The 22,897-nt window shown below is 35.8% G+C and overlaps 1 protein-coding gene across 8 annotated transcripts in view; it reads right to left on the minus strand.

Annotated features, from left to right (window-relative positions):
• Positions 1-22,897, minus strand: part of CenG1A (Centaurin gamma 1A) — a 444,662-nt gene that overhangs the window by 17,983 nt on the left and 403,782 nt on the right. Inside the window, exon 1 of one of the 8 annotated variants that reach the window (XM_089632323.1) lies at positions 247-462. The exons of the other annotated variants lie outside the window; for them this stretch is intronic. The gene's annotated coding sequence lies outside the window, so the exon portion shown is untranslated. Of the gene's footprint in view, positions 1-246; positions 463-22,897 lie in introns of those variants that run through there. 8 annotated transcript variants of the gene reach the window in all.

Here is a 22,897-nt window from a genome sequence, read left to right on the forward strand (position 1 = left end):
GCTTCAACCGAGTTTCAACTCTTCTTTCAGAAAAATATGCCTGGTTGTCGTGTTTTATGACAAATAAATGGACATTTAAAAATTTCACAACTCGAACTGAAAATATTTGCTTTGACCTATAAACTACAGACAGAAAAAAGCAACTAGATGACGCTAGACAAACAGATTTCTGATAATTATTAATACATAAAATATACAATATTCTATAACACAAAGTAATGAATTAAATAACGTTTAATATCTCACCTGTTACCTATAACAGATATCAGCACTTCGTATCAATAAATACATTGAATACACTCTTTAAAAATGTCACACGTTCAAACTTCACCAACATATTATATTTACTATCGTATCTAAAAAGAAACGCGCGCTAATTAAATTTACCGCTGAAATCGATCACATTTCTTCCCAAAAAGTTCGTAACACACACAGCAATTAATTGAAGGCCAAGCTTTGATTGTTTCCACGGCGATACTTGGACTTTCCTGGCAAGTGGCGACAGGGATGTTCAATGCAGAACCTACACGACCTCCCCCTCCGAGGGATGGCAGCGACTGGAGGGCGGGGGTAGTATCGGCCAGAGGGGCTGAGAGGGGCAAGGGGGAGGTTGGGGTGGGAATTCGAGAGATAACCCACTACCCACCAGTAGAGTTTGGAGTACTTTGGATACAAATTTACTGACATGATTTTCATACCAATTTTCTGAGGCAAAACTCTGCGCAATTTAAAACAATTGGGATCGAGAAATTCAATTAGATTACGAACTTAACCATAATTCAATTCACTTGCGTAGATTTTTGCGATTGACTGAACACGCAGGCTAATTTTATTTTAGGTAATAGGCATTTTTTGATTGCGTGTGTGTCATATTTTATAAACAGGCAACTACTGCATAGAAGCAAAACCACCTAGACCACAGCTCCATCACTGTATGAGATCCTCAAAAAAAAGTATTAATTGAAACATTAAAAAATTGTTTTAGTTAATTTAAAATAACGCATTTTAAGAGTTTCTCATAAAAGAACTTGTTCATTTGAATCAGTTTTCCGGCCATGTGATCTAGGTGGTTTTGGTAGAAGCCATTAAATGTACATAAAATTGTGTAAATATCGACATTTTGTTGAATTATTAAGTCAGAGTAACTACTCAAGAGACATTTGTGAACAAAATCCGAAACCTTCAAGAAGTTGGGTAAGGACTGGTATTAAAAATATATATAAGAGGTGTTCGAGGGGGAATCGTTAAACTGGTAATATCGTTCCAAGTTTGAATTTAAAAGCAAAGATTTTTTTTGTGGATTTTTTTTTCAGAATAAGGTACTAAATAAACACTTGCAGTCTTACTTATAAAGATTCCATAATACGGGGCTGCAGCGCTGCTATAGCTTATACGGCGAAGAGTGCAGTATACTGCTCGGGCTAAAATATGTACCCATAATAATATTCATGCAAGATTTATTTTAGACTCGTCGTCTCATTTATTTTAATCTCGTAGAATTTAATGTTTCAAAGACCCAATCCTGTCTGATTACGTCTAAAAGGGATCCAAATGATAATCTAGTCTCCTTCAACGGAAGCAATCTTCCGAACAGGCCTTCCATTGATATGCTTGATGTAACTATAAGTGACCAGCTCAGGTACTCCATTTACATTCACTCGCTCCATCGAAGCCAGAGTAAAGTTGGCCTCTCAGAAGCTGGGCGTACTGTACAGGGCCCGCAGATACTTTAATAGTACACAACTGCTCACCCTGTACAAATCGCAAGTGCGCCCTACTGTCGAATTTGGCAGCCATCTCTGGTCCGGAGCCCTAAAATACCTGAAAAAAACCCTTGACTCTGTGCAGAAACGGGCGGTCCGTTTGATAGATTCCCCAATCTTAACAAACGGACTGCAATCTTTAGAGCACAGGCGTCAGGTAGGTATGCTGTCCTTGTTCTATCGGTATTACAATGGAAGATGCTCTGAGGAACTAGCGTCATTGATCCCTTCGGCACCGGTGCGTAGTCGGGATACACGCCAAACGCGCGCCCAACATTTGTACACAGTTGACACTTGTCGCATGAGAACGGGTCGCTTCTACGATTCGTTCTTAAGTTCAACAGCTCGGCTGTGGAACGAACTGTCGGCCTCTGTGTTTCCTCCCTCCTACAACATGGGACTCTTCAAGACCCATGTTCACTCCTTCCTCTCCACAAAAAGACCCTCCACACAGCATCCCCAAAGATGACATAGGCCCTGAGGGAAATTATTTTCTTCAGGGCCTCCTGTGTGGAGTAAATATAAAAAAAAAAAATACTGTCATCACTTTGTTCCAATCCTCAAAAACACGGTCGTTTCTCATTTCGTGTTTAGTTGCTAACTTCACGTTTCTTCAGATGACATTAGCGATGTCATTGACCCGGTCTGGTTTGAATTGCTTCGAAGTTTGGCCAATTTTATTATGCGTTCTGCATTTGCCGATATTTCGATATAAAATATTCCTCTGATAGTGTTGCAAATGGGTATTACTGTTTTTTACATTTTCACTGCGCGACCGATCAATATTTGTCATATAAATATAATTATTATAAATATTTGTCTTATCTTAATGCGATAGTAATACGTCCCCAATCCCGTGGTTCGGGCAGTTTAAAAATTTGTCAGTATAGGCATCTGTCGATATACGCAGAACTCATGTGTTAATAGAGTAACGTTTTCTACTAACCTGTTCTTATCCCTCCGTATTATCTATTATGAGTAAGAAGGTTGTGATAGATTGACAATCGCTGTGATATTTTAATTGGCAGGCGTTGGAATAATCTGGACCCCGACCTTGAGTTTCTTATCTTATTTATTATCCTATTATTCTCGACAGCTAAAGCCGTCTATGGGTAACCTAATAAACGAATATATTGCTGTATATGGGTGAGCTCTTACACTAATATCAAGGATATTAAAGTAACCAATAATTGAAGAGGTGAATATCCTCAGAGCCTTTGTCATCTTTTGGGATGCTGTGTGGAGGGTATTTTAAAGGAAACGAAGGAGAGTAAGTTCTGGGAAGGTAAAAGGTATGAGAGTTGGTTAGGAATCTAAGGATCAGTGTGTCCCCAGTAATATATCCCTCCCACTGAGGCGCAAGGCAATGGGTCGAGAGACAAGTTGGATAGGTCAAAGGGTATCCCTAAACCAGCCTCTCCCGATCTGGCACACCAAGTAACTGGTGGGTAGGCGCATCCTGAACACACATCACCCGATGAACCACTTGGGGTGACCTATGGCAGAGGTGTTGGTTATCCAATAAATGGTCCCCGGGGCGGCGGTACCCAAACCCGCTTCCCAAATTGAAATGAAAAAGGCGGTAAACCTATAAAAAAATATTTATTATATTATTTTGGAGGCACAGCTTAAAAGAGTAACCAAGTAATTAATGGATAGTTATGAAGTTGGTTTGGTTTTTGAATTATAATAAAATATTTTATAAATCGTATAAAAAGAGGATTAGCGACGCCCATGAATGCATAGTTAAGTATGTCGACCATTGTATCTACATAAACAAAATATGTACACTTAAAACGTGTCCTACCTATTTAGCTCTGAAAACAATTATTTGTCCCATAGACCTAGGGTTCAAAGGCCGTTTAATGTTCAAAAAGAACTAAAACAAACATTCAAAAGTATTTGAATTTCAAAATCGAAAGTTGGAACGCTCAATTCGCGCGAAAAATTCCCAGGGCGACGCGCTTCGGCCTTTGGCGCCGGTCAATACGGGCTGGGAAACCTAATGTCATCCCTCTCGCACTGCCACCGGCGGGAAAACACTAGGAACTAAATTACACGGACGAGGTTGGGGTGTCTCGCTCCCGCGCGCTCGTTGCAGCAATCAATATAGCCCCTATTCGCAAGATGCACCCGATTCACGCATCACATGACGTCATATGTATATATACAGGGTGTATCGGCACTAACCCGACAAACTTTAACCAGCTATTCCTTAGCACATTTGGAGTAAAAAATGTTATGTACACTTTGCTGTCCGGTAACATTTTTTTTCTTTTAAAAACAAAAAATAAATAAAATTTCCACACTCCGCTACTGCCCACAGTATAGGGGTAAAATAATTGGCAACGCCGCGCTACTGTCATCTCTTTCACACATATTCTGTCTCAAGTCCCGTGTGGTTCCCGCCACCCCGTCTCGTATCAGTGGTCAGTGCTGTTTTGGGAGTTCGCATGTCATCAAGTTTCTAGTTTCGTTTTTGTTTTGTTATCTAAGTTTTTACTGTTGAAATATGCCCCTCAATTATCCACCTGCCGAGCAAGCAGATATTGTTTTTGTTTATGGATTTTGCAATGGAAATTCACGAGCAGCCGTAAGGGAGTATCGCATGAGGTTTCCTGGAAGACGCGTCCCACACCATGCTACCTTTGTCCAGGTTTGTACCCTATCAATTGTTTATTGAAACTATTTACATTCATTGATAATGCCAAAAAGCGCTTTTGAAATTTAAACTGGGAACATTAAAAACATAACAAGGGGCCACCAACTTTAAAAATGTAAATTGTACTTTAGGTGATTTGTGTTCAGTGGTCACTAAACGGCGTTTTAAAAAGTTAATTAATTTTAATCTCTAATAAATGCATCATTCACTGCAATTGAATTCACTCCCTTTCTCACCATGGGATTATTTAAATTACTTGAATTCAATTTCACCCCTGTGAATCCAAGATATCAACCGTACCTAGTTAAGAAAATTATAATTTAAAACACTTTGTTATACATTTTACTATAAAAAAATGAAATAAATGAAGAGAAAACGTAAGTTTTCTGATATGTGCCTAAAATAAGTGTTCTTTAAAAATAAAATGAGTGAAAAAGCCCGCGATTGTTTATTTGACATTATTACTGAGCTGAATAATAAAAGCAGTTGTTATTTGTTGTTTTGTTTCAGATGTATCAACAATTGCGTGACTGTGGCATCGGACGGATTGAAGGCGCCGGCGGAGGACACAACATCGTTCCTGTGGCAGTTGAGGAGAGAATCCTGAACTTAATTACCGAAGACCCCACGCTGTCCGTGCGTCGGGTCGCTCTGATGATAGGACACAGGGAACACATGGCGGTATGGAGAGTTCTGAAGAAGCACGGGCTCAAACCTTTTCACTATAGGCGCTGCCAAGGCCTCATGGAGAATGACCACTTTTCCAGAGTCGTGTACTGCAGAAGAATGCTGCATAATGTCATAAGAGATGCAGACTTCATGAAAAACATATTGTTTACCGACGAAGCACAGTTCACTAAAACAGGAGTGCTAAATGTGCACAACTTGCACCATTGGGCTGAACAAAACCCCAAGCTTGTTCGGGAGTCGTCGAGCCAGGACAGATTTTCCATCAACATGTGGGCAGGAATCCTGGGAAATCAAATACTCGGTCCAATCGAGTTGCCTCCCAGACTAAATGGACCGATGTATTTGGAGTTCTTACAAGTGCAACTGGGCGAGATTCTGGAAGATGTGAACCTCGAATTACTACGGAGAATGTGGTTCCAGCACGATGGAGCCCCACCACACTATTCGATTGCCGTGCGGAACTACTTGGATGTCGAGTTTCCTGGTCGTTGGATAGGCCGTGGAAGTCCGGCCATTGCTTGGCCACCAAGATCACCCGACCTGACCCCCCTGGATTACTACCTGTGGGGGGCTCTCAAGGAAAAAGTGTATGCTAAGCCAATAGCCTCAAGAGAGCAACTGCTCGAACGAGTGATGGAAGCCGCTGCAGAAATTAAAGCAAATCCTGCAAACTTAAATAATCAAAATATAACAAGACTACACGCTTGCATCGAAAATAATGGTAGTCACTTCGAACAAATGCTCCAATAAAAAAATTAACATAAACTACATGTCCGCATTTTCATTTATTATTTATTGGTAAAATTCTCACAATGTCATTCATTTACACATCAATATTACCTACATATCAATATTTAATAAAATCTGTAGAAGAGTATGCCCGTCGGCATTCAACAAGTTTTTCGACAAGTGTGTCGAAAAGCGTCTTCTCTCTTTCCTACACACTAAATATTAATGGTTAAAAATGAGACGACTGATGCTTGTAAGCGCGCCAATACGTAAAAACAACGAAACTCGAATAAGAATTGCCAGGTGGGTTTTTTAATCGCTTTAATCTGACTTTAAACAATAATTAAACACGTAAAAATTATTTAATATAATATTACAGTACAGTACTTTGAACCTTCGCAATAAATTTATTTGATTTTAAGTTTAGTTTGTAGAACTCCATTTCAATTTAGAGATTTTTTTTATTTTAACAGTCTTATTAAAAAATTTATAAAAACAGTGTGTTTATAAACAAGTTCTGCTAGTTGTAATTATTATTACGCGTGACAGCTGTTTCACCTTCTGACGGCATTATCAAACTTTGGTAAAGCCACTTACAGACGACGTAAGTGATAACTTTCTTTTTTTATTATTCTGGCTTTATTGATTTCCGAGTAAATTGTCGTAAATTATTATTTGCTAATCCCAATATTATTTGCTAATGCTAATAATTAAGTGAAATTTTAAACAATGCAATAATAGGATTATTGCATTGTTAATTTCACTTAATGTCGTTGGTATTTCCAACTGATGACTCAGGGGTTTATTTCCCTGAATAATTAAGTATTTTGGGGTCTAATTATTATGCATTTCATTACATCCGATAATTTAAACAATTTTTATGTTGAATTGGGGTAAGTTTTATGGCTAAGGGAAGGAGTGGAAGGTGAGGAAGTACCTGGATATTCAGATCTGGTCACCAAATACGGCTAGTCATTTCAAGCAACGTTTAAATTCTAAACCTGGATATTCAGATCTGGTCACCAAATACGGCTAGTCATTTCAAGCAACGTTTAAATTCTGAACCTGGATATTCAGATCTGGTCACCAAATACGGCTAGTCATTTCAAGTAACGTTTAAATTCTAAACCTGGATATTCAGATCTGGTCACCAAATACGGCTAGTCATTTCAAGCAACGTTTAAATTCTGAACCTGGATATTCAGATCTGGTCACCAAATACGGCTAGTCATTTCAAGCAACGTTTAAATTCTAAACCTGGATATTCAGATCTGGTCACCAAATACGGCTAGTCATTTCAAGCAACGTTTAAATTCTGAACCTGGATATTCAGATCTGGTCACCAAATACGGCTAGTCATTTCAAGCAACGTTTAAATTCTAAACCTGGATATTCAGATCTGGTCACCAAATACGGCTAGTCATTTCAAGCAACGTTTAAATTCTGAACCTGGATATTCAGATCTGGTCACCAAATACGGCTAGTCATTTCAAGCAACGTTTAAATTCTGAATTAATTAATCAATTACGAAAAAGCGTGGGGTTAAGAATATTTTTTTTAAATTATAGTTGTAATTTATTGTCGATTTTTTAAAAAAATTGCGATATTTTAAATAAAATTTAATAATTATTGTTTAAATAAATTAGCAATCTGGCAGCATTCATTTGCAGGTGGTCAATCCAATGCAGTCATGACGTTTGTGTGAGTGCTTTCCTTTGTCTCAGTGTGTTGCGCAGCAGTTTTATATGAACCGTTTTTTGATTCATCGGGATTGTTTTTAAAACTATACATTCTTTGTACCTTCAAATTAGTGGAAATAAACTTAAGTGTGTCAAGCTGCTCGTTATATTCCGGTAATTCTGGAAGGCTTTTAACATAAGCAATAATATTCATAAATCACATTCCGCGAAGTTGTAAATAACTAAATTTATTAAAAAATATACGTTGTAGGATAGCCTAGCAAGTAACATTTTGACAGAGCACTTACGGTGATTTAAAAAACAACGGCGCTGTTCAAATAATCCAATTATTATTATTGATAAGTACCTAAGTGAGGAAAATTGTTTTTAAAAGTGCTCAGAATTATTGGACTTCGATTATAAATTCAGGAAATCTACTAATTAGTTTCTTAGTTTCAAAATTAGACTATTTAATACGTGAAACGCGTAAGAGGTGAAACCAAAGCATTCCAGAGGTGAAACAATTTAGATACAAAAATAAAACTGATGTGTACAATACAAGAAGACAATCAGTGATTCGCATACGAAAAATGTGAATAATCATTATTGTTAAATAAAATATTTCTTTTCTGGTACTGGATTATGTAATACGGGCTTCGTTCGCAGCAACACGCGAGAGTTGCGATGTTGCTTTCAAATTTTGACAAAGGATAAAACAGTGGTGACATGTGGTGAAAATATGTTTAATTAATTTTTTATTAAAAAAAAACGTTACCGGACAGCAAAGTGCACATAACATTTTTTACTCCAAATGTGCTAAGGAATAGCTGGTTAAAGTTTGTCGGGTTAGTGCCGATACACCCTGTATACACACACACACACGTTGCGTTTGTATAAATTGGACAAGGTGAAAATTATACAAGAGAAATTCTGAGGGAAAATTATACTGCAAATTCAACTGATGAAGAATTCATTACCAAATATTAAAAAAGGTAACTATACAGAGTGTTAAGGGACGTACTGGACTTAGTTTAACCAATGATTCCTGACGTTATTTGGAGGAAAAATTTTAATGAAATTTTGGTCCCGGGTGACTTGTTTGTTCTTTTAATTTTTTTTCTAAAACGAAATTTTCTTCCGCATATCATCACTTCTCATACACTGGTCACAAGAAACATTTCAGCCCCTTAACCCGACTCTGACTGTCCAATACTTGCTGATTTTTTTAATGTTTTTAGTAGAAAACAAAAATAAAAAACACCACGAATTTCATCGGACTTCAAAAGTTTATTAACGTTTTTTTCTCCAAATAAGGTAAGGAAGATTTTCAAGGCCGTAGTTAAAAGTTTTATTTTAAAAACTACAAAATAGAGATCTATTTAATTTGTCTAAAAACTCCCCAGCACTGGCAACAAGAAATAGAAGCGAAGCCTAGTAAAAACTACGTATCAATAAAAAAAAAACGTAAAATATCAATTCAATTACTTCGAACTAAGCTCCATACGCTGTATCAGTTTTATTTATTTATTATTGGATAATTTGTACAGCGCCGCTTTTGTGAGATATCACCTCAGGGGCGCTTTACAGTTGATGCAGGTATTACAAACAAATATAAATATTACAAAAATAAATTCTAATTAAGTTAAATAAAATGAAGTACAGGAACAGGTGATGAAGTACAGAAACAGACACGAAGATGGAGACTCTGCAGCAAGAATCCTAGATGGTGAGGAAATATCTTTTCCAATCGTGCATATTATGGAGAAAGCGTTCGACAAAGCTGGGCTTTTTAAATACAAGTAGGATGTAAAAATACAATATATTTACTAATTTTAAATTCGTATAGTTACAAATTGCAAAGGTAATTAATTGACCAAGCAAAACAACCCATTACAAAATAGCGTCAATAATTTACTTTTAATGGGGGCCAACATTAACTCTACCCCTGATTTATGACAAACAAATAATGCGTTATTAATGGTACAAACTATACACTATAACATAATGTGTATTTCTTAATTTGAAAAAAATCATTATTTGATATGCGCATCAGAATGGAATCGTTTCTCGGGTGTTAGGGACATGATGCCATGGTGTCTCGGGTAATGGGGGTTCACATAACATAATATAATGTACGATTACTTAAGGCCTGTGTTTGGTATTGGTTGCTATGGCGATACAATACCATAATGATCATTAATATTGTATAGACGCCAATATTGAATGTGGTTACTGAAGTTACCAGCAAAAACTGACTCTAAACCATTAAAATAATTTATTTCATTTTCACACGGAGTAAAATGACCCTGTTAAAAAAGTTACAGCATGCTAACTTCCTGATAAATTATTAGTCACTCAGAATAATATCGATAACAAGTGTTATTTTCCTAATAGACATCATGGCGTAATGCTACAATATAAGTATGTCAATTTCAATATCAATATTTGTATGGTCACGTGTTCCGTCGCCCTCATAACACATTTGCTTTTGACTGATACTTTGTTACTCTTTCAATTCATTCGTTATAGCCCGCAGTCCCATTTGTAATATTAATATCCGCAGTTTGTAATATTAATAAATGATCAAATTTTCAAATCAGAAACACACGATTTTGCATTACTTCGCTGTGCTTCGCCTTAATGGAAGACTGAGAGAAGGATATCTCAATAAACGTAAATTTAAAACTTACTTGATTAATTTTATAAGCTGTAAATGAGTAAAATTTTAACGAAATGCGAAAGAAAAAATCGCAAAAAAAACTGGAAATATAAATCAGTTGTACGTATTTATTTTTCTGTTGGAGAATAAAGAGGACCAGAACAGTTAGCGAGAGAAGGGATGATAAAGTCAGGACATGGCGCCAAGTGAAAAGGGGACAAAGGGACAAGAACGATTTGCCTGCATAAAATATTACTTTTAAGGGCATAAAACTGTCCTGCACCATAGGGCATAAGGCATACTTATTCGCAGATACTAAAATAAACAAAAAAACCATCAAGGAAAACTCGCCCACTAAGCAAAAGAGTTAATCGGTTTTGATGCCTCGTATTTTGAAGATCCTATTGGAAGTCGTTTCTTTGATCTTGTGTGCACTGTAGTTTTTGTCTATTTGTGTATCCATGAGTTGGGGCAGTAAATTCTGAATAGCATAGAGACGCAGGACATAATGGGAAAACTAAGTAAACATCCCTTACTGCAGGGGTGGCCTTAAGTAAACGGTAAATATTTATAGGGAAACTTGGCTATTTTTGTTTGCCACCAGCAGGGCTAGAGAAACTCAGGCTTTCCGCTAATTGAGTAAACGCCAGTACAACAGATCGCAATTTCTGCAGGAGAAGATAATTGGATAATTTATGAATCTCTAGGCGTCGAGATCGCAATAAAGATGTCGCAAATTATAGGGAAAGTAATTACAGCAGAATATACAGAACGAACCATTTCCAAGCGAAATTATTTTAATTATGCGCGGACGTAATCGTCAGGTGCAACAATTAATCAGTTTCCTGGCGGGAGTCTGTTTTAAGGAACCTAAACCAAAATAGATGTTTTACAGTAAAGACCCAATCATTAGCAATTTGAATATTGCTAGAGTTTTTGCCATTAAGAGATGGAACGTGATTAGTAGAAGTAGCACCATAATGTAGAAGTAGTACCAGAGGCAGGTCATCTATGGACCCCATATCGCTCATTAATAGGTAATATATTCTATTCAACAAATGTAATTTTACCGTATGAAATACATACTTATATATAACAAGGACGGAAACAAACAATTTAACTATAACACGAAATAAAAAAAATATATTACAAATTGTTTTTAGTTTCCGGCCCCAAAACAAGTCCCTGCGGAATACTCCGAAAATCTTTCTATCGAGCCGCTATTATTATTTCTCAATTGGTATCGAAAAGTGGCCGAATACGGTGACTGTCTCGAAAAAATGTGTCAGCAAGAATTAAGTTGCCGTGAAAGAGTAATACCCACTTCTCGCGCCCAAATTCCGCTCCCTTACTCTTACACGTGTCCCGCTGCCCTACTCCCCTCCCTCTAATCGTCCCTTCATCCCCTCGACATGTGAAAGAAAATGCAATAAGAGAGAACCCAAGAAGAGGTATACCTCCCTATAAACTATAAGACCCTGGGAGGAATGCCAAAAAACATCTGGGAGAATTCTCTCACAAAACAACAGGTCTCAGGTCTCGCGTCGAAGAATGGGGATTAAATAGGATATAAAAATAAAAAGGAATTTGCGAAACGCAAGAGAAAATAAAGGAAAATATCTCACTGCACACAATAATACCAACATCACAAGAAGGTAAAAACAAAATCTACAGAGTGTAACAAAATAATAATAGATCGGGGTATTTAGCACGGTCGATCGATAACACCACAATATATCTATACGATATTGACTAAATTCGTCCTATATGGTCAGCTAGCGATATTTGCGATCACAGTCAGCATATTGATTCCGACATTCCGTAAAAACAGCGCATTGCTTTTAGCGCAGCCTTCAAGGTAAACATCGGCTAGTTGTCAATAATGTCGTTCGTTATGCAAAACAACTGGCTTATTAATGAATGAAAGTGCACCAACGAAGCTCTTAGAATTGAAAAATTTTAAATCATTTAAATTTGAAAAGTCGGATAAACTATCAGTCGATTCCGTTTCAGTTTGGAGAAACGAAAGTTTTTTAAAGTATTAACGTAGTCGTTCGACGTTTCGGAATATACATATCCGCCAGTGTTGCCATAGAATAAGGTTTTTTTTATTTGTTTCTTGTCAATATAGGTTCGGCTATCAACAGCACAACCGTGCTAGGGACGGAAGTTGAGCCTATCGATCCGATATTGGTAAGTAAATTTGATCGTTCTAGAGTTTCTAGACCCAAAAATGGGTTATGAATAAAAATTATCGTTGTGCTTTCTGTTTGAGAAATTACATGGTGGGTTGGCGAAAGCAATCTTCCAGATGAGTTCAGGATGCATTTCTGCGATTCAATGTATTCCCTAACTTATAACTTAAGCAATTGAGCAAGTTTATCACCCCGGCCGCTTTGCTAATCCTATCAATTCGTAGTTCTTGTTGACTTCCTTCATCTCCGACATTTTCTACTTATAAAACGAGATTGCTTTAGCGCTTTTAAGACAATTACAGTCATTTGTTTAGGTTAACTCCGAATGGTGCGAGACTTGTAAAACGTGAATTTAATTTGCGAATTTAATGGAATAACAATTAATAAAATTAAATCCGCATGTGGTATCTGAGACAAAGATAAATTTTCGTCGGTTTTATGTTTGACTAAAACAATGCAGCAGCAATATCAGCAATTCGTTTTTTTTACAAAGGGCGGCGTATATAAAAAGAGCTTTGTGCTAATGTCGGTTTTGGAAAAAGAAACGTCAAGGCAAAAATAATGAAGAAAGTTTAAAAGGGAAGGAGCTTAAAGGCTTTGGCAAAATTTTCCCATTACTGAAAGATAAACTCTAAAAAATAGAAATTAAATACACGAACAAAAATTGAATTTCAAAGAAATATGATTATTTTTAGTGTGATAGTTTTTTTTCCTAATAATAATAATGTCTATAATGATTATAGTAAAAGCAAGGTAGTAGGCTTAAGAAAAGGTTTTGTTACATACAAAACTTGTTTAAACACTTTCTACTGATAATACTAGTCTAACATGAAAAGTGAAACGTGTAAAAAAATATTTCGCATACATTATGTTAATGTGACCGTTGTTTTAGCGATCATGCAATATGCGAGCAGACGTTTGTATAACACTGTTGCGATAATGTGAAAAAACTTGTTTATTTTGCGAAAAACAACGTTTATGTTCGGCAAGAATGGTTATGTATTTTGCTAATATTTTTACGAACTAGTAGGTTTCAACACATGTTATTTTTGACAGTTTTAGGAATATATTTTAAAGACATGGTGGAAATTACTTCTTAGTTAATGACTTAAAAAAATCTAGACAGAAAAAGCTGCTAAAAGAGATAAGAGATTGTCTGCTTTAAAGTGAAGCTAATAGGTTGAACATAATACTAATTAATGTATGCGACAAGGTGGAATCACAAGAGAATACAATGTCTGATAAACGTATTGTGTAATGAATGATATACGAGCTTTAATATACTTGGAATACAAAGTAAGCGACACCAGTTATTGTGGCTGATAATTAAATCAAACATTAATGTCTTCACATCCATTCGCTAACATGTAGTATCAAACCCCTTTCAGCGTGAGATAATAATCTCAATAAACACACAAAATACACACGGAACGTTAAACCCTATGCAATACTCAAATGCAACAAAATTGCGACATATCAAAATGGTTGTTATGTCGTTTTGGAAACCATTGAGTTTAATGCATGCTAAAATGATATTTAATCCCAAAACCTTACGACCGTTTTTAGTGTGCATAAAATAATAATTATTACAATCCGTGGTTTGTTGAAAGATCAAATAAAATCCCGTCTTATTTCATCAATTCCGAAAGCTCATATTCGCATTTAGCGTTAGCGTTCATATAGTTCGTTATGGAGTTTTATAGTATTATGCAGAACCGCGTCAAAATGAAAATGAAACCTTGGCGCCAACACTGTGACGCCGTTAACAACAGTTAGTTGGATCATTAAATGTGTAATGAACCCTGAAGATTACGTCCGAGGAGATTGGCAATGGCCGAAGAAATAATTAATAGTTTCGCAAAACATTGTGGCGTGGTCACAGCATTCAATTAATCATTAGGATTATGCCGTGTTCTGACAATCAACAGAAGTTAGAGTGGCCGAGATTTCAAATGTAAGTATTATTGCTCGTGACAGTAATCTCGCATCATGAAGATAAAATACAGTTCGTGGGCTTAGGATCACACGGGCCTAACTCCAAAAACTAGTGTTCATATTTATAAGTGACATAAAGCTCTATCTCGTACATACAGCCATTTAAGAGATACAGTTAGGCATACTCTTATGAGCATGAAAATCTTTATTTAAATTATAATTCATCACATCTTTAAAAAGTTATATAAAGTCATGGAAAGTGATGAAACAAAATCTTTATTAACTGGGTTATGTAGGTTAGGTTTAGGTTAGGTTAATTTTTTTTTATTTTTCATCGTTTCTAATGACTTTATATCACTTTTTGAAAGTGTTTTGAATTGTCACTGTGTTGAGTTATCATGGAACCGTATTTTATATTTGTACAGTGCCCTTGGGGTGATTTTTGACAAAAACGGCGCTATATAAATAAGTCAAATATTATTATTATTATAAACGCGTGTAAAATAGAAAAGGATTTAGTACTGTGCAATTTGTGAAGAAAAAAAACTGGCTCACGCAATAGAACAGAGTACATACCTAATCCTTCATCGAGTAGATTTTCCGCTAAAAAACAATTTAGACTTGTGACTTGACCTTGGTGTTCTCTCAGATTTGATTGGTGAAAACGGTTGAAGTGTCTTTTTTTCTGATAATCTTTGAATAGTAAAAGTAGGATCTGTGTTTTATGAAGACTAATAATTCCTGCATCAACTTCGAACCACGATGCCCCGTGATGATAGCGATGACTCCCGGAGGAAATAGCCGAGAAATAACAATGTGAAATGCCTTGATTCGCGCAGAATGATAGCGGCTTATCGCTCAGACCAGACGGCGCGACAGGACTAGCAACTGAACCACAGAACACAGCACATAAAAGCGTACCGCGGATAGCCCCGTCATGAAGTCTCCCTCTTTCTTATAAACGATGCACGTAACAGACAGAGAAGTTCCAGGGAAGCTTTCAGTGGCCCGGCCAACGAGAATGAGGATACCATAACAGCCAAACGACATTTGTAGGATTTCTTACATAATCTGGTAAAAACGAAAGGAAAGGGAAAAGCACGCCAGAGGTGATTTCTATTTTCCCTTTCAGAAGTCTATTGTGAGCTTATCTGGCTTTGAAGATAGAACTTTCATAAAATAATACAACAAAATGAAGAAAAAAGCTCTTTTCGTTGGTTCTGTTAATTTTGACTTGCAGTTTATTGCACAACACATCTTAAAATAAATATTTTTCTTATTTTTAATGATAAACTAATGTTTACGAGACAAGGTTTTTATGCAAAACACAAAGGATATCACATTTTAAGCACTAATTATTAGCTGGAAACTGGTGTATAATAGAAAAAAATCTTCCGAGAAAAAATACATGCCGCCGAAGGGAATACAATAGAAAGACACGCAGACCGGCAATCAGAAGCCAGCGGCTTCAATTCCAGTCGGCGGCATGTATTTTTTCTCGGAAGATTTTTTCAATTATATAAGTATTGCTTAAAAATAAAATATTATTGTATTAATTTTATTGTTTAGAATGTTTTATTAATTTATTTAATTATTTTGCAGCTTTGTAAAAGAGCATTTATTTTGGGCTAGGAATTTATTAAGACAATCAGGAAGCGGGTGAATCTAAATCACATTTGGAGTCGATTTTATAATTTAGCCTTTTTATTTCATTTTTCCTTAGTAAATCGAGTCATAAATTGGAAATTTTAGATCAAAATGAAAAAAAAATCGGCCACTAAGGTGTTAATATCAGCTGTTTGATGTCTTTTAAAATGCATCGAAGTGCGGCCCTAATTGCAATTTTTTTTAACCCTTTAGTTGCCGACAAAAATGGAAAAAAGTTTATAAAAAATTGAATTGCTCTGATCGAAAAAAAAAAATGGGTTCTCTATGTGATGTAGATTCACAAATTTACCGCTTGTACTACTGTTGTTTGTTGTTGCTGTTTGTATATTTGCTTTGACTAAGACACGGAGTAACAAAACGGGTTGACTGACATGTTTGAATAAATAAAGTGTTGTACCTACGCTAAGTTCGCAGGATTGTTTAATTTAGTATATTTTTGCTCGGTGTTCTTTTTCTTTTTTTTTTTATTTTCTTTTTTTTTTATTGCAAAATTTTTATAAAAATTACAAAACATCATACAAACATATCACATCAGTACACACGGAAGTTAACAATATTATGAAGTTTAGTTATATTACATTAGAACATTTTAAAAATATACATCACCTTCACACGGCAGCACGTAAGGCTAGAACGTCTAGCAATATTGCCTCGTTTAGAGCATTTTCATGTGGGTTGTTTTTTTAATAAGCTAGTAGCAAGTGACCCGCGTTTGCTGCAGTGGAACGAGCAAAGGAGCGCGCTACAATGATAAAGAAGTCCTTCGGGGAAAGTAGAGTGAAAAACTCGAGCAACAACTTCAGAAAACTTTGGAAATTGCTAAACAAGAACTCGGCTTGGGAGGGATATCGTTTAAACTTTTTAACGATGCAATTATCTGACTTTGCGGTACAATTTGTTACAATTTTTTTTACAAACAAAAAACATGTATATGAGTATTTAGGTAGAAATGCAGATAAATTGAAGAAATTACAAGATATTTCGTTAATTTTTAAACATTTTAAATTGTTTGAATGAATAGATTTCAAAGTTATTTGTGGTGTTTCATTTTGTTGTAAGAGTTTCTATTTAGTTCTAATTGCTTCGGCAAGTCTTTGAAGGTACTTTCTTTACTGAGAAGGTTGTATGCAGCTTTCAGGTTTCAATGGAAAGTAGAAGTACAAGATTTATGATTACATATTATATAGAAAACATTATAGGCACGGTGGTAATTACTGACCTATTGATATTTTATTAGCAATTATAAATCCAGTAGAAATTATGCAGAAAATGTGTACTTCCTAATAAAACCTATATATTCACACCAAGTGAAGGATAATTAGTAATTGGATATAACTAACTAAATAACTATCAAACTGTTTTTTTCCGCAGGAATAAGCAGAGTGGTCTGTCTTGACACACACTATTTGCTTCATTCACATTCATACATTCTCTTCTGTTATAACAAAGCCCGCCCCAAGTATCTGATTGATCGTGCCTCCTGTCCTCCTCGCACGTCCCCGACTTTTTCTATCGTTGAATTGGATAAAAAAATGTAAGGTTTACTAAGGATTATTAAAAGCACTAATTTTAACACATTATTTTATCGGGTTAAGAATACAGGTGAACCGTGCAAAAGTGAAAACCCTTACTTGACCGTGCCGTCAACTGATTTGACATGACTCTTAAGTTTATAAACATTTCTGTTAATATACTAAACACTATAGATTGTTGTAAACATTCGATTATTAAAAACTAAATTTGGTATTTTATGTTAGTTAGCCGCTTGTCGCTCGTAAACGACGATGTGTATTAATAATAAAATGACTTTTTACGTTAATAAAAAAATGAAAACCAACCATCTATATCCAACGTAAAAAAATTCTAAACGTATACCATGTGTACCTACTCAGTCTACAGCATCCGAAATGGAGGAATTTTCTAGCACCGTAAGGGAAGAGTTAAAAATGGATAGCCACTAGGGTAAAAGTGAAGTATTTCTATTATAATAGCAAATTAGTTGATTGCCTCCGACAGCCCTGACAGTTATTAACATTGGCTGTACCCCCCGTGACGGGCGTGACGCTGATTGCCATAGCTTCAGTCTCCAGTTACACAAGCGGCATGGCAGAGTGGTACCTAATAACACGCGAGCGATCCGGCCGGCTGCATTCTTTAATCTGTTTGACTCCTTTACCGGTAAGGGTGATAGGTATCCACACACCCCCGGGGGTAGCCGCTGGGCGAGAGGGCGCCGCATGCAACGGGGGGGGGGGAGAAGGGGTCGTAGCCAAACTTACCACTTTCTAGTTACCTTGTTTGATTAAGTTATTTAATTTATGATTGCACATAATACTGTTCGTATCTTAGGATTTCGATAAAAATGGTGTGTGTGTTGCAGAGTTCGCCGATCAAAGGTATTTTTTATCAACACAAAGCTTTAAAAATTATCGGAAAATCTACTAATTACAGAATTGACAGACTAAAAAGACGGAACAATACGTTCTGATAAGATTACCGTTCAATATTCAAATGAGTCACATAATATCTTGGGCATATCTGAAATTCAGTTAAAAAAAATAATATACTCATTCAGTTATCCTCGCCTATCGGGGTTTGGCTGTTATCGTGTTGATGCAGCGTTTTTTTATACTTCGTTTTCCACCTATCTTGTGTTGTAATCTTTATACAATGTTATATGAAGGAGCTGCTAAAAACGTAAAGGAAAGAAGACAACGAACCATGAGGAAACGTACAATGATAATACATATCATTAAAAAATTTAAGTAACACCCAAACAACAACCTACAGTCTACAAACATGAGATGAGGAAATAAACAAACATTAAGAAGAAGACTACAAACATGCATAAGAGGAAATCAACAAACATGAAGATGATGTCTACAAAAATGAATATGAGGAAATCAACAAACATGAAGACGAGGTCTACAAACATGAAGAAGAGGAAATCAACAAACACGAAGATGAGATCTACAAACATGAAGAAGACGAAGTCAATAAAAATAGGATGAAGGTCTACAAACATGAAGATGATGTCTACAAACACGAATATGAGAAAATCAACAAACATGAAGACGAGGTCTACAAACATGAAAAAGAGGAAATCAACAAACATGAAGACGAGATCTACAAACATGAAGAAGACGAAATCAATAAACATGAAGAACAGAAATCCTTAGTGAGGAGGACTGTGAATATACTATTATACTATATACTCTAATTTTTAATAATCATTAATAAAATAAAAACCTTAAAACCAATAACTAATAATCTGTACTCAAGTTTTAAATACTCAATATAAAGAAATTAGCGAACTCATATTTTTCGCCAATCACAAGTCATTCAAGTATGAATTGAATCTGAAGTTGCAATTGCGAAAAATCAATACCAGTAAGTAGGTACCTAGATTAATAATATATTTGAATTTGAGCCATATAGCTGTTGTTTGAGAAACGCAACGAGGGTGGTCGCGGGCAGCCCGTCGCAGCGGCGCCGAGCCTCCCCAAGGGGTGATCCACAGCCGGGAGGGAAACTTTTTAGGGGTAGTTTGATGGGAAAATTGTATGGGCGGAATATCATGGAGCCAGGGGGGTAAGGGATGCCTCCCGCGCGTAGCACTAAACACCATGTTTTACTAGCGGCGTGTTTGCTAGAGACTGCATCGTAAAATTTACATCCAGAATTATGTTATGTTCGGTTCACTTACTTAGCTGAAGGCGAATAAAAGTTTTTTTTTCAAGGAAGTTCAGGAAAAAGTCGGTTTAAATTGAAAAATTGAGGATGGATGCAATTAATTTAGTAAAACCAAATTTCATAAAACATACGACAAACAAAAAAAATAAACCTTTAGCACATTTGATACAGAACAATTATAAGTAACATATTAGGCCAAATAAGGTAATAGGATATTGGATATGTGCGCAAAGCATGTAATAAAATGAAACAAAGTACAACGTACGTTAAGGACAGGCTGCAGTACATGTGTAAATACATTATGGCCCAGACAACATTAGTTTTTAACCAGCCAGTGCCAAGAAAGTACTAAGAAACTAATGATGATATTAATTTTTTGTTTCATACGTGATATCAAATTGTAAATTAAAAACAAAATATATAAAGTAATATACCAAAGGTATATTAAGAAAGAAAGAAAAGCGAAGATATAATTATGCGCACGTATTATCAACCATTTTTTAATAATACAAGGAGGAAAATAAGCATTGCTAATTGGTAATCCGGTAAAAAGCGGGGGATTGCAGGCCGTTTCCTGATAAACTTCTAGTAAATTCCTAACAAGAACACGTGTTCATGCACCTGCATTTGCCTCGATCCGTCATTTATTGATAATATGTTCCGACATCGTGATAATACGTTCGTATTTTACTAAAAGTTTTTTGGGAAACCTAACAATTCATTCGTTACAAACCTAGCAATTCCAATCATTTAATATATCTATTAAAGGTTATACAATTCCACATTGAAAAACACTTTAGTTAGACTAGATAAATAATTGATGATTTGCAATACTTAGTCAATCGATCATCATCGTTTATATCGCGAAGAACAAAACCATAGATACTAATTTAGATAGACACCTGTCACTTACCGAAATGGTGTGGAAATTAGACACGCAATCAAATAGTAATTACTGATTTGATAGTGCGAATACTTTTTGCGTTGAGATTCTAAAGTAGAATATATCTAAGATAGCTTTTCATATCGTAAACCTAGTGATGTTCTAATATCTATTTACAAAAACATACAGAAAGAAATACAACACTTATAGTTTCAATGGATAAGGGAAGCACAAGTGAATAAAAACTAATGTGAAAGTGGAAGAAGAGAGAATGTTTAAATAAAATAAGGGCGCCCACGCTAATACCCCTTTTACACGACACGTTTTTTCGTCCAGTTTGTCTAATCGGGAAAAAATGGGACGTGTTCTATTTTAGTAGTTGGTACCGTGAGTGACGTGTGTTGGTATCACCGATTTTCGTATAGTTTAAGATGGCGGAAATTATTTGACATTTGCAATTTCTCATTGATTTACGTAACTACATTACGTGAAAATGTTGCATGTTCATTCAGTTTAATATTTAAAATATTAATAAAATAATACAATATCTATTTATTACCGATTATGAATTCTTACTACTGTTAGGTATTGTGAATGTTGCGTGTATGTTTGGTGATTTGACATTTTGTTTCTGCCATCTCTCTTTTTTTTCGTAACTATCTTACGTGAAAATGTTGCATTTTATTCAGTTTAATATTAATAAAAAGTTTAAGTATTAACTACAATTTGTATTTATTACTGATTTTGAATGTGTATTACCGATAGGTATTGTAAATTTCGCACGTATATTTGATAATTTGACATTTTGTTATGAGAAAATAATACACGAGAATAAACAATGTCTACATGTGGTAACTTCATATTGTAAGATACTTTTTAATTAATTAATAATGATACTTCCACCTCACATATAATACGAATATCGTACCGATCAAGAAGGCAATTTCGCCAAGGCATAGGTAACTATAAAAATCAATACGATAAAGGTTCAAAGACGAATGGGTAAACAAAAACATCGATTGGATAATGACCAAGCACGCAACAAAGCTCGCAGATGACAGTGACAGATGCTTTCACGATTGTGATCTCTGGTTATGTTCGAAGTTCGATTTAGTACCGTCTCAAAATATTATTTCTTCTCTAATGGCAACTATCTGTATGAAATCGTAAATATGAAAATTATGATCATGTAAAGCGAAAAATTATCGTATGGGAATCGGTACGAAAAAAAGTATCGTGTAAGGCAGGTATAGCCATATTTTTTATTCCATTCAAAGAGCGGCGCTCTAAGTGCTGTAGCCATCCCCTATTAATGTATTCCATGCAATGATGTTCATAGATTCTACTACGGGTAACATAAAACATGTAATCCAACGTTAACCCAATGTTATATATACAGATCAAATAAAGGTTTCCGGGAAAAACACGCACGTGGAAATCGTTGTGGTGGATAATGGGTTTTTCAAACCTAATACGGAAAACTAACGGAACAATAATGTATGCATGTACAAATAAAGTAAAACCACATTGTTAGATAAGTGCACCTGACCGGAGTGCGGTAAATACATTTATATGTCGATGTAAAATCATAAATTAATTGCATTAATCGGTGATTTAGCGACAAACTTTCAAACCCCTAAGCAGGCTAATAGTGTGAAACCGCACAGTCCCAACCGCCTGGAACCAGTGAGACTATGGCATCCCTAATTGGGGTATGTTGTGAGGTTGAAGGTAGTGGGGAGGGTAAGGAGATGGGAAAGTGCCTAGCTATTCAGATCTGATCACCAAACATGGCCAAAGCCATTTCAAGCAACTTTTCAATTCTAAATGGTGGTCTTACACTAGGGCGATATTGAGAGTATCTTCCACTCTGAAACGTGCAGCAAAAATACAGTAATTTTTTAAAAGTTATTTGTGTAATAATACAAATGAATCAAACAAAATTTACTTGCGCACGCCGGGATTTGAACCTTGCTAGTCAAGAACCTTGCCCTCGACCACGGAGGCCGTCAATCTGATATGTATTTTATTTACTGTTTATTAGGTCCACAGAATGTGGGCCTGGGAAAAATAATTGCTTATATCATCTTTGGGGATGCCGTGAGGAGGGTTATATAAGGAAATGAAGGAAAGGACGTTCTGGGAAAGGAAAAAGCCAGAGGGGCGGGTAAGAATCTGGGGGTCGGTGCATCTTGGAGTGACGGAAGTGTAAATCCATCCCTTCCACTGTGGTGCAAGGCGACGGGTCAAGAGAGTCCGGCTTTAGATGAAAAAAGGTTATGTATGTACCTAATACCAATATTATTATTTGCGTTGGTTTTAAAACTACTTCTTCTGCATT

This window comes from Hesperophylax consimilis, chromosome 6 (genome assembly GCF_061612785.1).
Source record: "Hesperophylax consimilis isolate HC1 chromosome 6, BYU_Hcon_1.0, whole genome shotgun sequence".
Lineage (NCBI taxonomy): Eukaryota > Metazoa > Arthropoda > Insecta > Trichoptera > Limnephilidae > Hesperophylax > Hesperophylax consimilis.